The sequence below is a fragment of the Schistocerca gregaria genome, chromosome 5 (genome assembly GCF_023897955.1).
Source record: "Schistocerca gregaria isolate iqSchGreg1 chromosome 5, iqSchGreg1.2, whole genome shotgun sequence".
NCBI classification, from domain to species: domain Eukaryota; kingdom Metazoa; phylum Arthropoda; class Insecta; order Orthoptera; family Acrididae; genus Schistocerca; species Schistocerca gregaria.
In genome coordinates, this window is record NC_064924.1 from 478,894,372 (window position 1) to 478,909,553 (window position 15,182).

General features: G+C 45.0%; 1 protein-coding gene across 3 annotated transcripts in view; it reads left to right on the plus strand.

Annotated features, from left to right (window-relative positions):
* LOC126272280 (uncharacterized) overlaps window positions 1-15,182 on the plus strand; it is a 719,890-nt gene that overhangs the window by 460,602 nt on the left and 244,106 nt on the right. For all 3 annotated transcript variants that reach the window (XM_049975035.1, XM_049975034.1, XM_049975038.1), the window contains one exon: window positions 8,593-8,723. The gene's annotated coding sequence lies outside the window, so the exon portion shown is untranslated. The remainder of the gene's footprint in view (window positions 1-8,592; window positions 8,724-15,182) is intronic.

The window sequence follows — 15,182 nt, forward strand, 5'->3', positions numbered from 1 at the left end:
ATTTCGATTTATTTCGTTTCAATAAGTTCATGATCTTACTCATTGTTTTGTTCCAAATCGCACAAATTCAAGGAAACATCGTGCAGCCTAAACCACTGGACACAGAGACATATTATACAATAAACACTTCTTGTTAAACTGGTTGCTAAAAAGATTCTGTCAAGCTGTGATGAGAAAATGTTGGATTGGTTTTGCTGTTCTGTCATTTTAACATAAGTTTTTTAAACTTTTTCAATTTTTGTAGTTCTGTCTTCCTCAGTTGCGTGTAATATTACGGAATATTGATAATTTTTATTTTGTGGACCGTCTGACTACAACTGAATGAAACACAATTTTCGTGCCATACGCGTTTCGACTTTATTTTCTGCAAGGCATCTTCAATAGCCTGTTGCGTGGACGGTTTTCTACATATTACGCTCCTGTTACATTTTTAGTGTTGTTCCTCTTCTTATAAATGCCAATTCCCAGTTTTTCCCCACATTTCATGGCAATAGGAACTGAACACTTGTTTTGATGCAGTGTTTATATTAGTGTAAAGGTTAAAAACAGTTCTACAGTGACACAAAAGTAGAAATTAACACAAACCAGATTACCGTTAAAAAAACTGGTGAGTTTATGGCTAACTTAATAATCCTGCCTGTTCGTAGATTAAAACCATGCGAAATGCTGTCATTGAGATATTATCTTCACAAATTCGAAAACTGAAAGCTCTCTCTCATACCCCCTGTACTAATGATTCTGTCCGGTTTACCCATTCAGTTTGACTTCCGTTTGCAATGATAATATGAGGTCATAGAGGGGAGGAGAAGATGGACATAGCAGGGAGGAGGGAATGGATAGAAAGAGTGTGAGATAAGAGGTGTACAGGGAGCGGAGGGGGGGGGGGCGGTGGCATGAAAGTGATGGACAAGGAGAGGAGGGAGGAGGAAGAGATGGGCATGGGAAGGGGTGGAGAGGGTGGAGGGGGAGAAGAAGATCAGGACGTATATCCAACTCTCATAAATACACTCCTGGAAATGGAAAAAAGAACACATTGACACCGGTGTGTCAGACCCACCATACTTGCTCCGGACACTGCGAGAGGGCTGTACAAGCAATGATCACACGCACGGCACAGCGGACACACCAGGAACCGCGGTGTTGGCCGTCGAATGGCGCTAGCTGCGCAGCATTTGTGCACAGCCGCCGTCAGTGTCAGCCAGTTTGCCGTGACATACGGAGCTCCATCGCAGTCTTTAACACTGGTAGCGTGCCACGACAGCGTGGACGTGCAACGTATGTGCAGTTGACGGACTTTGAGCGAGGGCGTATAGTGGGCATTCGGGAGGCCCGGGTGGACGTACCGAGGAATTGCTCAACACGTGGGGCGTGAGGTCTCCACAGTACATCGATGTTGTCGCCAGTGGTCGGCGGAAGGTGCACGTGCCCGTCGACCTGGGACCGGACCGCAGCGACGCACGGATGCACGCCGAGACCTTAGGATCCTACGCAGTGCCGTAGGGGACCGCACCGCCACTTCCCAGCAAATTAGGGACACTGTTGCTCCTGTGGTATCGGCGAGGACCATTCGCAACCGTCTCCATGAAGCTGGGCTACGGTCCCGCACACCGTTAGGCCGTCTTCCGCTCACGCCCCAACATCGTGCAGCCCGCCTCCAGTGGTGTCGCGACAGGCTTGAATGGAGGGACGAATGGAGACGTGTCGTCTTCAGCGATGAGAGTCGCTTCTGCCTTGGTGCCAATGATGGTCGTATGCGTGTTTGGCGCCGCGCAGGTGAGCGCCACAATCAGGACTGCATACGACCGAGGCACACAGGGCCAACACCCGGCATCATGGTGTGGGGAGCGATCTCCTACACTGGCCGTACACCTCTGGTGATCGTCGAGGGGACACTGAATAGTGCACAGTACATCCAAACCGTCATCGAACCCATCGTTCTACCATTCCTAGACCGGCAAGGGAACTTGCTGTTCCAACAGGACAATGCACGTCCGCATGTATCCCGTGCCACCCAACGTGCTCTAGAAGGTGTAAGTCAACTACCCTGGCCAGCAAGATCTCCGGATCTGTCCCCCATTGAGCATGTTTGGAACTGGATGAAGCGTCATCTCACGCGGTCTGCACGTCCAGCACGAACGCTGGTCCAACTGAGGCGCCAGGTGGAAATGGCATGGCAAGCCGTTCCACAGGACTACATCCAGCATCTCTACGATCGTCACTGTACTAGTGCCGACATTGTGCATGCTCTGTTGCCTGTGTCTATGTGCCTGTGGTTCTGTCAGTGTGATCATGTGATGTATCTGACCCCAGGAATGTGTCAATAAAGTTTCCCCTTCCTGGGACAGTGAATTCACGGTGTTCTTATTTCAATTTCCAGGAGTGTACTTAGCAGTTGCGAAGCATTCCCAATTTCGCTAGTAATCCAACAAAAACAAGAAAATGGAAGAAATTTGTTTTTAATGTTCTTAGTCTAAAAGCCTCGCTACTCCTTAGGGAGGCTGCGTACGTGCTAAGACGCGCGCGCACCGCAGCACCCGGTACGGGTCGAGTAGCCACTTGAAGGCGCTGTAGCGCGACGGCCGATATTTATGTCCAGCGGGCGGCTGTCGGGCCGTGTAGGCCGCGGCCGTTTCGCAACGCCCACGCGGGCGGCGGGCCGTGCGCCGGCGGCCTCTGTGATCAGCGGCGCGGCGCGATGCCAGCGCGGAGACGGGCGGAAATGTCGATTAGGCCGGACACGCTTTCCACTCTGCCACCAGTGAATGGGCGCGGGTCGCGGCCGGGATGCTGCAGCAGCACATCCACTCCGTCTTAGTGCTCCGCCGCCGAGCCTGGTGCGTTTTAATACCGCCGAGTGCGTAGCTGCGTTTCGTCTCCCCACCTATCACCCCCGGTGCTTGCGAGTAACGCTAGCAGGCGAGAGTCTTTTGTAGCGACTCACTAAGATGGAAGACAGCTTGCACTTCGAAGTGACGTTCCATAAGCGCCCTCTGAGCGACGAATCGAGAACGGAAGCGCCCCCACTGCTTTGCCCCTTCTTCACCCCATTGTAAAAACAGAGCAGTGCCTGAGCAGCGCAGTACAGGGTGTTCACATGAAACCTCCATGATTTCCAAATACACAAATGTCTGGAAGACACAGATACTGGCTAATTGCTGCATCACGTAATGTATCCAGAAAGTCCCGTACAGGACCTGCAACATGCGGTCGTGCATTATCCTGCTGATTTCACAGGGATCGAATGAAGGGTAGAGCCACAGGTGTTAACACATCTGAAATGTAACGTCCACTGTTCAAAGCGCCGTCAATGCGAACAAGAGGTGACCGAGGTAACCAATGGCACCCCATACCATCACGACGGGTGATACGCCAGTAGGGCGATGACGGATACACGCTTCACCGCGATGTCGCCAAACACGGATGCGGCCATCATGATGCTGTAAACAGAACCTGGATTCATCCATAAAAATGACGTTTTGCCATTCGTGCACCCAGGTTTGTCGTTGAGTACACCATCGCAGGCGCTCCTGTCTGTGATGCAGCGTCAAGGGTAACCGCAGCCATGGTCTCCGAGCTGATAGTCCATGCTGCTGCAAACGTCGTCGAACTGTTCGTGCAGATGGTTGTTGTGTTGCAAACGTCCCCGTCTGTTGACTCAGGGATCGAGACATGGCTGCACTAGGCGTTACAGCAAGGCGGATAAGATGCCTGTCATCTCGACTGCTAGTGATATGAGGCCTTTGGGATCCAGCACGGCGTTCCGTATTACCTTCCTGAACCCACCGATTCCATATTCTTCTAACAGTCATTGGATCTCGACCAATGCGAGCAGCAATGTCGCGATACGACAAACCGCAATCGCGAGAGGCTACAATCCGACCTTTATCAAGGTCGGAAACGTGATGTTACGCATTTCTCCTCCTTACATGAGGCATCACAACAACGTTTCTCCAGGCAGCGCCGGTGAACTGCTTTTTATGTATGAGAAATCGGTTGGAAACTTTCCTCGTGTCAGCACGTTGTAGGTGTCGCCACGGCGCCAACCCTGTGTGAATGCTCTGAAAAGCTAATTATTTGTATATCACAGCATCATCTTGCTGTCGGTGAAAGTTCGCGTCTGTAGCGAGTCATCTTCGTGGTGTAGCAATTTTAATGGCCAGTATTGTAATTCAGAAAGCGTTTTATACTGGGGGCATCCACTTTGATGTAAATCTCGCTACCGCTGAGAAAGACTAATACAGGTATCCTGGTAGGAAGGATGCATGGGTTCTAGGGCAAAACAAACACACACACACACACACACACACACACACACACACACACACACTCTGTTGTATTAACAAATGACTGGTAACTTGGAGTTTCCATATTATGTTTCATTTGTGTGTGATTTCAACGAAGTGTTCTCACTATAGGCTACATGCGATACGCTTTCTGGCATAAAATGACACCAAAATAGTGTTTATCATCACATGCCTTATTCCTTGTGCAAGTAAATAAACAGGAGATGGCTTCCATTGATAAATTCCTTGATTCTTTCTGTTTACTGAAATCTCTCGTGATAGTCTCGAATGATGTATCATCATCATCATCATCATTTAAGACTGATTATGCCTTTCAGCGTTCAGTCTGGAGCATAGCCCCCTTATAAAATTCCTCCATGATCCCCTATTCAGTGCTAACATTGGTGCCTCTTCTGATGTTAAACCTGTTACTTCAAAATCATTCTTAACGGAATCCAGGTACCTTCTCCTTGGTCTGCCCCGACTCCTCCTACCCTCTGCTGCTGAACCCATGAGTCTCTTGGGTAACCTAGTTTCTCCCATGCGTGTAACATGACCCCCAACACCTAAGCCTGTTCGCCCTGACTGCTGCATCTATACAGTTCATTCCCAGTTTTTCTTCGATTTCCGCATTGTGGACACCCTCCTGCCATTGTTCCCATCTACTACTACCTGCAATCATCCTAGCTACTTTCATATCCGTAACCTCAACCTTGTTGATAAGGTAACCTGAATCCACCCAGCTTTCGCTCCCATACAACAAAGTTGGTTGAAAGATTGAACATGCACAGATAACTTGGTCTTGGTACTGACTCCCTTCTTGCAGAAGAGGTAGATCGTAGCTGAGCGCTCACTGCATTGGCTTTGCTACACCTTGCTTCCAGTTCTTTCACTATGTTGCCATCCTGTGAGAATATGCATCCTAAGCACTTGAAACCGTCCACCTGTTCTAACTTTGTTCCCCCTATTTGACACTCAATCCGTTTATATTTCTTTCCCATTGACATTACTTTCGTTTTGGAGATGCTAATCTTCATACCATAGTCCTTACATTTCTGATCTAGCTCTGAAATATTACTTTGCAAACTTTCATTCGAATCTGCCATCACAACTAAGTCATTCGCATATGCAAGACTGCTTATTTTGTGTTCACATATCTTAATCTCACCCAGCCAGCCTATTGTTTTCAACATATGATCCATAAATAATATGAACATTAGTGGAGACAGGTTGCAGCTTTGTTTTACCCCTGAAACTACTCTGAACCATGAACTCAATTCACCGTCAACTCTAACTGCTGCCTGACTATTCATGTAAATAGCTTTAATTGCTTGCAAAAGTTTGCCTCCTGTTCCATTATCTCGTAGAACAGACAATAACTTCCTCCTAGGAACCCGGTCATATGGCTTTTCTAGATCTATAAAGCATAGATACAATTCCCTGTTCCACTCATAACACTTCTCCATTATTTGCCGTAAGCTAAAGATCTGGTCCTGACAACCTTTAAGAGGCCTAAACCCACACTGACTTTCATCCAACTGGTCCTCAACTAATATTCCCACTTTCCTTTCAACAATACCTGAGAAGATTTTACCCACAACGCTGATTAAAGAAATACCTCTGTAGTTGTTACAATCTTTTCTCTTTCCATATTTAAAGTTTGGTGTGATTACTGCTGTAGTCCAGTCTGATGGAACCTGTCCCGACTCCCAGGCCATTTCAATTATCCTGTGTAGGCATTTAAGACCTGCCATTCCACTGTTTTTGATGAGTTCCGACTTAATTTCATCCACCCCAGCTGCTTTATTGCACTGCAATCTATTGACGATTTTCTCCACTTCCTCAAATGTGATCCTATTTCCATCATCATTCCTATCCCATTCTACCTCGAAATCTGAAACATTACTGATCGTATTGTCACCTACATTGAGCAACTCTTCAAAATATTCCCTCCATCTGCCCAAGGCATCCACAGGATTCACCAGTAGTTTTCCTGACCTGTCCAAAATACTTGTCATTTCCTTCTTACCTCCCATTCTAAGACTGCTAATTACACTCCAGAATGGTTTTCCAGCAGCTTGACCCATAGTCTCCAACCTGTTTCCAAAGTCTTCCCAAGATTTCTTCTTGGATGCTGCAATTATCTGTTTGGCTTTGTTTCTTTCTTCAACATAACTTTCTCTGTCTACCCGAGTTCTAGTATGTAGCCATTTTTGATACGCCTTCTTTTTCCTTTTACAGACTTCCTTGACTGTGTCATTCCACCATGCTGTTTGCTTCATCCTACTTTTACACACTACTGTTCCAAGACATTCTTTAGCCACTTCTAGTACTTTGTCCCTGTACCTTGTCCATTCCTTTTCCAATGACTGTAATTGACTACATTCAACTAACTGGTACCTTTCTGAGATCGCTGTTACGTACTTGTGCCTGATTTCCTTACCCTGAAGTTTCTCCACTCTTATCCTCCTACATATGGACCTGACCACCTGCACTTTCGAATCCCAATTTCACTGCAGATTAAATAATGATCAGTGTCATCAAAGAATCCCCTGAATACACGTGTGTCCCTCACAGCCTTCCTGAATTCCTGTTCTGTTATTATATAGTCAATGACAGATATGGTTCCCCTGCCTTCCCAAGTATACCGGTGAATGTTCTTATGTTTAAAAAAGGAGTTTGTGATTACTAAGCCCATACTGGCACAGAAATTCAGGAGTTGTTTCCCGTTCCTGTTGACCTCCATATCCTCTCCAAATTTACCCATAACCTTTTCATACGCTTCTGTTCGATTTCCAATCCTGGTATTAAAATCCCCCATGAGCAGAACACTGTCCTTGCCCTTTACTCTAACAACTACATCACTGAGTGCCTCATAAAAACTCTCCATCTTATTTTGATCAATCTCTTCACAATGTGAATATACTGGCACAATCCTAATTTTCTTGCTAGACACTGTCAAATCTATCCACATCAGTCGTTCGTTTACATACCTTATTGCAACTACGCTGGGTTCCATTTCTTTCCTGATGTAAAGCCCTACACCCCATTGTGCTATTCCTGCTTTGACTCCTGACAGGTAAACCTTGTATTCTCCCACTTCCTCTTCTTTCTCACCCCTTACCCGAATGTAACAGCTAAAACGTCTAGCCTCATCTTACTTGCAGCGTCTGCCAACTCTACCTTCTTCCCTGAGTAACCCCCATTGATATTAATAGCTCCCCATTTCATTACCCTTCGTTTGCCAGGTCGTATCTTAGGAGACCCTGGTTTGTCAGTTAGAGGGGGGACTCCGTCACCTCCAAAGGTCCGAGGCATTTTGCTCTGATTGTTGCCAGCATCATATTTAAAGTACCAGGGAAGCAGGTTGCTAGCCTTACTTGCCCCGAGTCCCATTGGGTTTTACCCCTAGCGGTTGACGGACTGAGATGCCCAGCCTTCTTCCAAAGTAACTGGTATCGCGACTGTCAGGACCACTTACTTGGCCACTCATACGTTGCCCGTGGTTCATGAACTAGGACACGACTACAGGAACCCATACCATGAATGATGAATAATGTATGCAAAGAGATATTTATTTGTTCATTCTGAGTGAGTTACCAACACGTACACCAAGTGTTAATATTTTTCAATCTTTCCTGTATTTCCTGGATTTTTTTAATGCCCTGATGTGCCCATTGACCCCCTTTCCTCGCGGTGTACTCGAGTTGTCCGTCCGACGCTGTCTGTCTAGCGTAGTTGTCTAGAACGACTGTAGTAGTGCTTTCAGTCTGTGTGGCATAATGATGAGAGAGAGGAGAGGATGAACCTAATCGGTATATACGTGCCTCTGAAGTGCCCCGTTCTCGCTTCCCGCGCCCGGGTTCCCGGGTTCGATTCCCGGCGGGGTCAGGGATTTTCTCTGCCTCGTGATGACTGAGTTTTGTGTGCTGTCCTTAGGTTAGTTAGGTTTAAGTAATTCTAAGTTCTAGGAGACTGATGACCATAGATGTTAAGTCCCATGGTGCTCAGAGCCATTTGAACCATTTTTGAATTGCCCCCTGGACCTCCTGAACGAACAGATAGCTATTTTTTTACACGATTTGTGCTTACGGATTCCGTGTCGATTCCCACAGAGCAATTGCCAAGTCTCCAAAAGAGTCATCATTCTCGTGAACGATGGATTTTTCTTTTCGATTTTTATGTACATTTACGGTCATACGTGAGAAATCGTACCTTTAAAATATATTTTAAAAGAAACAATTTCTGTCATTTATATTTAAGTGTTTTTTAATATGAAGTGCCTTAAGATTGTGTCGTTTACCTGCAGGGTCGCTGAGGACAACCATTTGACGCATACCACAAAAAATACGTCATCCCAGCTAACACTTGGCTACGCCCTGGATTCTAAGCGACGTTCGCTTCTTACCCCGCAACGGATCACGTAACGTGCGCTGAAAGGTGAGTTGCTGCTGCTGTAAATTACGTCTTCTCCTATCTGGCTAACAGCCTTAGTCTGTATGTCAAACCGCAATGAAATCATAGTGTGTTTTCTTTTTTATCCGTTCGTGTGTATTATGGGCACAAAAAAAAAAAAAAAAAAAAAAAAACAGTTCCAGGTAAAGGCGAAATTGTGTAACTGTTGAACAGTATAGGAATATGCAGTGTGTTACAGTTTGAAGTGTTTTAGGCAGAAAATTCCTGAAGCCTGTTCGGAAAATGGCTGTAAATAAACGACCGCAATTAGGGAAGACAGTTCCGTAAGAAAAAATCTTACATGCGTACTATGCAGAAGGAGAAAGCCATTGTGAAGAAAAAAAAGTATAACATTGTGACTATCTGTGAGCCATTGGCGCTTAAGGTAGAGCGGTGATAAACCAGAAAAGGTTTAGAGTTTTTAACGTCTAGGCGACGACAAAATCATTGGAGACAGTCACAAAATTAGAAAAAAGGCACAGTCTTTCCTTGCCCACTAGATAGGTTAGAATTCCAGACTTGAAAGACACATCAGCATGTAATCTCCACGTCTAAAAAGCTTTCGAACACGTTAAAAAACAATGTCCTTATTAAAAATTTAAAAGTTGCTACCTCACTGTCATCAATAAACTTAAAAGCATAATAATGCAGCAAATCACATGCCCTTTCATGTTTTATCACCTGTCGAAAACTTCAGTTCAATATGCTGATGGGGCTATGAAGCTACAATGTACCCACATAATATAGGGAGGCCCAAAAAAACACCGACAAAACTTAGGAACAAGTTGCTGACAAAAAAAAAATAGGCATCTTAGGTGAATACCTTAAGAGATAGGAGCATTTGTTCATCTTTGGTTCTATGAGATGAAACTTTTCTACCGCAATCTCTTTGCTTTTCATATTTTGGTGGGAGGTAGTATCGAACAAAACAAGAAAAAATGTTCAGTAAACACGGGCTCTGAAACTCGTACCTTAAGAACTATGAGCACATGTTCAGCAGAAAAGATGTAGAGATTCATGCTAGCAAAGATGGAGTGCTCCTACCTCTTAAGGCATTAGACTTTTTTTCTTATTTATGTGTTAGGAACCTGTACATAAAATTTATCTTCTTTCTTTGTACGCCCTGTACACCTCACCCCGAACAGAAACTGTGTATCTAAGTAGGCCGAATATTAAACGTATTAGTGCTGAAATACAAATATTTCCATGTATTAGACATTCAAATAAATGCGTCATTTTTGCGTGGAACACTTGCCAGGTTTCCGCCTGAAACGACAAAACTATCAGCCGATAAAGGGGAAATTCTACCAACTAATAACTTTCCTGATCGTTATAAACGTCGTCTACGTTCTGACCTGTCATGTGACTCCTGTCGTCTTGCTCCAGCGAGAGGACACTCATGTGTGGTGGTTGTGTGCGTCACAGTTTCTTTGAATGTGTTTTTATGTTCAGACAAGAAGCAGCGGCTAATCGGCTTGCAGATGTGTCTCTATTCTAGCTAATAAGGAGATGAATGTGGTACAAATTTTAAGTTCCTATGAAATGTCCGGCTTAATCTCCTAAATATTACTGAGATGTAATTAACTTGCTTTTAGGAGATTAGGAGAGCTCATGTAAGTTTCTTGTAAGTGACGAGAGAGGCACACTTCCCTGTGTCGTTACTACAGCTTCCTTTTTATGCTATCAGGTTTTTAAAGGTTTACAATATTTAACTTAAAGTACTGTACCTTCAAAGTTGCATGAATATACCGGTGGACCGTGTAAGGCAGTGAAATTGTGAGTGCAGTTTTTAACCAACTTTTTATTTCACCTCCTTTTAATACTTTAATCACATTCGTCTCTATTTTGATAAGGGTGTTGTTAACTCCGTAGTTGGAAAAAAAAGCACACACGTTATTGAATTTCACACATGCTGACCTGGTATCTGCACTGATTGGTTTGTAGATTTATTGCGTGGATGAAATAGCCTACTTTAGGACATGCGTTCCATATTTTGCAGTAGACGTTGTGTTGAATTACGCTCGGGCCTTGACGTTCTCAGTGCCTCTCATTAGTATTTAGACTCCTTATATGGGAGTCCCACAACTTTGTGTTGAACAGGAAGAAATATTGCTGGCCATGTTATTGGAAGCAAACTACGGCACTCCCTTAAGACATTCATACAGGTACATAAACTTAGCGGATAATTGATAGCATGTACGGACTATATTCCGCATAGTGGGGTTTTAAGCCCCGTGGTAGTCGCCATTTATGAAGTGAACAAGCTAGACAGATGGGTCTTAGCCCCAGTGGAGGCAGTTAAATACATCCGAAGTGGAACACTTCATGTCAGAGCTGGAGTTTCTCTTAGTGCCGTACTACCTGTGGTACCCAGCCACGTGAGGCAACACCACAAAGTTTATGACGCTATGATTGGAAATAAGCCTCGCCGTGGTAAGACACTTCATCAGAGTGTTTGATGAAGTGCTGTGGAAACGGGTATACCGAAATTAATTTACAGTAAATATTGTCAAAACATGTGCACTGTCGAATCTTCACGAAATCGTGTAATTCATTTAGATATAGATACGGCTTTTTTCCCCGCACTAATAAATGATCGTGCGAGGTGGCGCAGGGTTCAATGCTGTATACTTGAGCTGGAAAGAAACTGGTTTCGAATCAACGTCTGGCCATCCGGATTTATGTTTCCCAGCGTTTTAGTATTCACGACACTCAAAATAGAAATTGACTCTGAGGCAAGCCTAAAATATTCATTTGCAACGTGTCCAGACCACCGACTTAAAATAAGCACTCTGGAGTAACGTCAATACGCAGTGGAGCATTCCCTTGGTCGGGTGCAAACTTGAATCCGTCGTCTGATACTGTCGAAAAGACCACATTGTCCTACTCTTCAATGGCAATTCTGCGTAAATCGTGCAGGGTTCGTGGTCGGTGTTGACGTCCATTAACGGCTCGTTTCATTCAATCCCAGACATGTTAGAGTATTTTCGGGTTTGCAGCCGGATCCCGTCGACGTTGTGCCACGATATTTCGGCCCAACGACGTCCGGCGATCTTCAGGTGAGTAGACAATTATTGAAGAGCCCAGGTGCATCACGGTATTTATGCCGCCATCTTGCGCATACGAAATCTGCCAGGTGACGTCAAGCGCGGGACAACAGAATTGTGTGCTGCCCTCGGTGGTGGAAGTATTGAATGACCCCTGTCGATTCCATTGTGACTGGATAATTCTAGGATCCCAATTTTTATCTAGTTGAAAGTCGTTGTCACGATTTATAAGATTACCGGCACAACGCATTCCCACCAATTCATTGATTACTGAATCCCAAAAACTGGAGCTACAATATTTTTCCATGATATTCCACTGAGTGTCCCATGGAAATAGTGTTTTGCCACTGCTGATTTTAACGATTGCAGATGACGGGTGTATTTTCCACGGAATATCGCGGCGGAATGTCGGCGGGATCCGGCTGCACACCCGAAAGTTACTAGAAAATAAATACGACGGTAAAATTTCAGAAGTTAAAATCTTATGGATTATTATCTTCTGGGTCATATTTCCTCTAAAATAATCTACTCTCTGACCCCTCTGCAGGGATCTTACTCAGACTCTTCCGGTATCCACTACCGCTAGAACACTGTCAGAGACCAGTGTCGCGTTCTCTTATAAAGGAGAGTTTTCCCGCATTCTTACTGGGGAAGTGATAGTATTGGTTAAAATTCTTACGACTACCATTGGTGGGCCATCGTCATGGGCTAATATTCCCGCAGTGATGCAGAAGAAGAGGCGCTGTTGGCTAACCTCTAGTGGATAGTATTGGTGGCTATTATTCCACACTTATGCTGGAGAAGGGTCATTGTTTGAAATTCCTCCTCCTGCTTGCTATTGGTTGGCCGTCGTCAGTGGCAAGATGCAAAACGGATAGAGCAAGAAAGGGGGAATGTTTACCCATAATATTATTTTCCGCCGAGGTGACTTGCAGCGCGTTGTTTATGTTGCTCGCACACCGCGGCCTTATATTCAATTCCTTGATGGCGGGGAGCCATGATGCCGGAAGCCTATAGTTGTCCTCTCTATTCAAATTAGATGCATTCTTGGAAATTTCAACCGCTTCTCCGACCTTTCTTCTATAAATGTTTGTTTCCTTACCCAGCACACGTACGTTATTAAAATCGATGTGAGAGCCACAGTTCTCCTGTTGTTCCGCTACTGCCGGTTTTCGGCCGGCCGTAGTGGCCGAGCGGTTCTAGGCGCTACAGTCCGGAACCGCGCGACCGCTACGGTCGCAGGTTCGAATCCTGCCACCGGCATGGATGTGTGTGACGTCCTTAGTTTAGTTAGGTTAAATTAGTTCTAAGTTCTAGGGGACTGATGACCATAGATGTTAAGTCCCATAGTGCTTAGAGCCATTTAAACCTACTGCCGATTTTACACTTTGTTTTAGCGGCGTGTGTCGTTCGTGTTCCTTAATGCGTCCTTTAACAGTTCTTCCCGTTTCGCCTATATACACTTGGCCGCAGCCACGTATCACTTGATATAATTTTTTTTTTTTTTCCCGACGAGAAACGGATGCACCTGATTGTCTAACAATCCAGGCGTGACATGTGGCTGCGCCAAAATGTATATAGGCGAAACGGGAAGAATTGTTAAAGGACGCACACGCAACGAACGACACAAGCGGCTAAAGCAAAGTGTAAAATCGGCAGTAGCGGAACATAATAAGAACTGTTGCTCTGACATCGATTTTAATAACTTGTGTGTCAGCACAGCTAAGGAAACAAAATATTTATAGAAGGAAGGTCCGCGAAGCGGTTGAAATTTCCAAGAATGCATCTAATTTAAATAGAGAGGAAGACTATAGGCTTCCGGCATCGTGGCTCCCCGCCATCAAGGAAGTGAATATCCGGCAGCGGTGTGCGAGCAACATAGACAACGCGCTGCCAGTCACCTCAGCGGAAAATAATATTTTGGGTAAACATTCCCCCTCTCTTGCTCGGTCCGTTGCGCATCTAGCCACTGATGACGGCCAACCAGCAGCAAGAGGAATTAAAAACAATAACAGTTCTCCAGCGTAATTGTGGAGTAGTGCCTTTCTAGCCAATGACCATGAGCCACCAATAGTGTCCACAAGAGTTTAGCCAATAACGCCCCTTCTTCTGCATCAGTGCGGGAATATTAGCCTATGACTAAGGCCCACCAATGGTAGCCGTAGGAATTTTAACCAATACTACCAGTTCTCCAGCAAGAATACGGGAAAAACTCACCTTTATAAGAGAACGCGACACTGGTCTCTTCCAGTGTCCACTACTGCTAGGATACTGTCAGAGTCTGGGGAAGATGCCACCAGAGGGATCGAAACGTCGATTATTTTAGAGAAAATATGATGCGGCCTAATAATCCAGAAGATTTTAACTTCAGTCACAACGGCCACGAAAGCCTGTAGATTTGCATAAAATTTCATGTTCGATTAGGTTCATGCCTGGAGAACAGGCCAGCCACTCGATTCTGGTGATCCCAGCATCATGATGAAATATGTTCACGAAAACAGGGCGACGAGGACGCCAGTTTTTATCCATCAAGATGAAAGTGTAGGTAAATTTTGGGGATACGGTCCCACTTTCGGTTGCAGAATATCGTCCCTTTACCGTAGAGCAGTGAGATTGTCCTCAGCAACTACAAGAGCTGTACGGTGTTCCCATGTAATGCCACCTCAGAACATCGCTCCATCACTACGTTGTTCCGGATGTGGGACGTAATGTCGGAGGTGTTCGATATTACCAGATTGCCTCCAAACAAGTTTGCGATTATTGGGGCATAAACAGATTAGAGTTTCGTCCGTGAAGAACATCCGACCCCAGTACTAGTGCGTGCAGTCTGCGTGATTTTTCGCTTATCTTTAATGATGTCTTCGATGTTGTTCTATATGTCATCGTGCGCTGCATGGTCATCGGTAGAGGTCTGCGCGGATAAGAAAAGAGCAATCCGCACCGCATCCGCAAGTTCCTTCTCCGCAACCGCGTATCTTTAAGTCTTGAATGAGTAATTAATAGTAATGGACAGCAGTACTTAGAATTATCGTATGTAATGACATAGGTATTGTTAAGGTGCCATTTCTGCGACAGATTAACTACTTTTGACTCCTTAAATCACAGGAAATGCTCTGCACCTACTTTAAAGCAGACCATTCCAAACAGGAAAGCATTGGCGCTCCGGAGCACACACAGTAGCGGCTCGGATCTCGTGAGATTGGAAACGCTATTTAAAAAAATAAAATTCAATGTAATAGTATTAAATGATGAAAATACGTGTATAGAAACAATTATATTTCGCTGCTCTTGTGCCAAGGCAGCTGAAAATGACGATGATGAAATTTGGCGGAACTTCAGGAACTATCACGTCTCTCTTGATATTTAAATAAGTAATTATGCTACTTTGTTCAGCCTC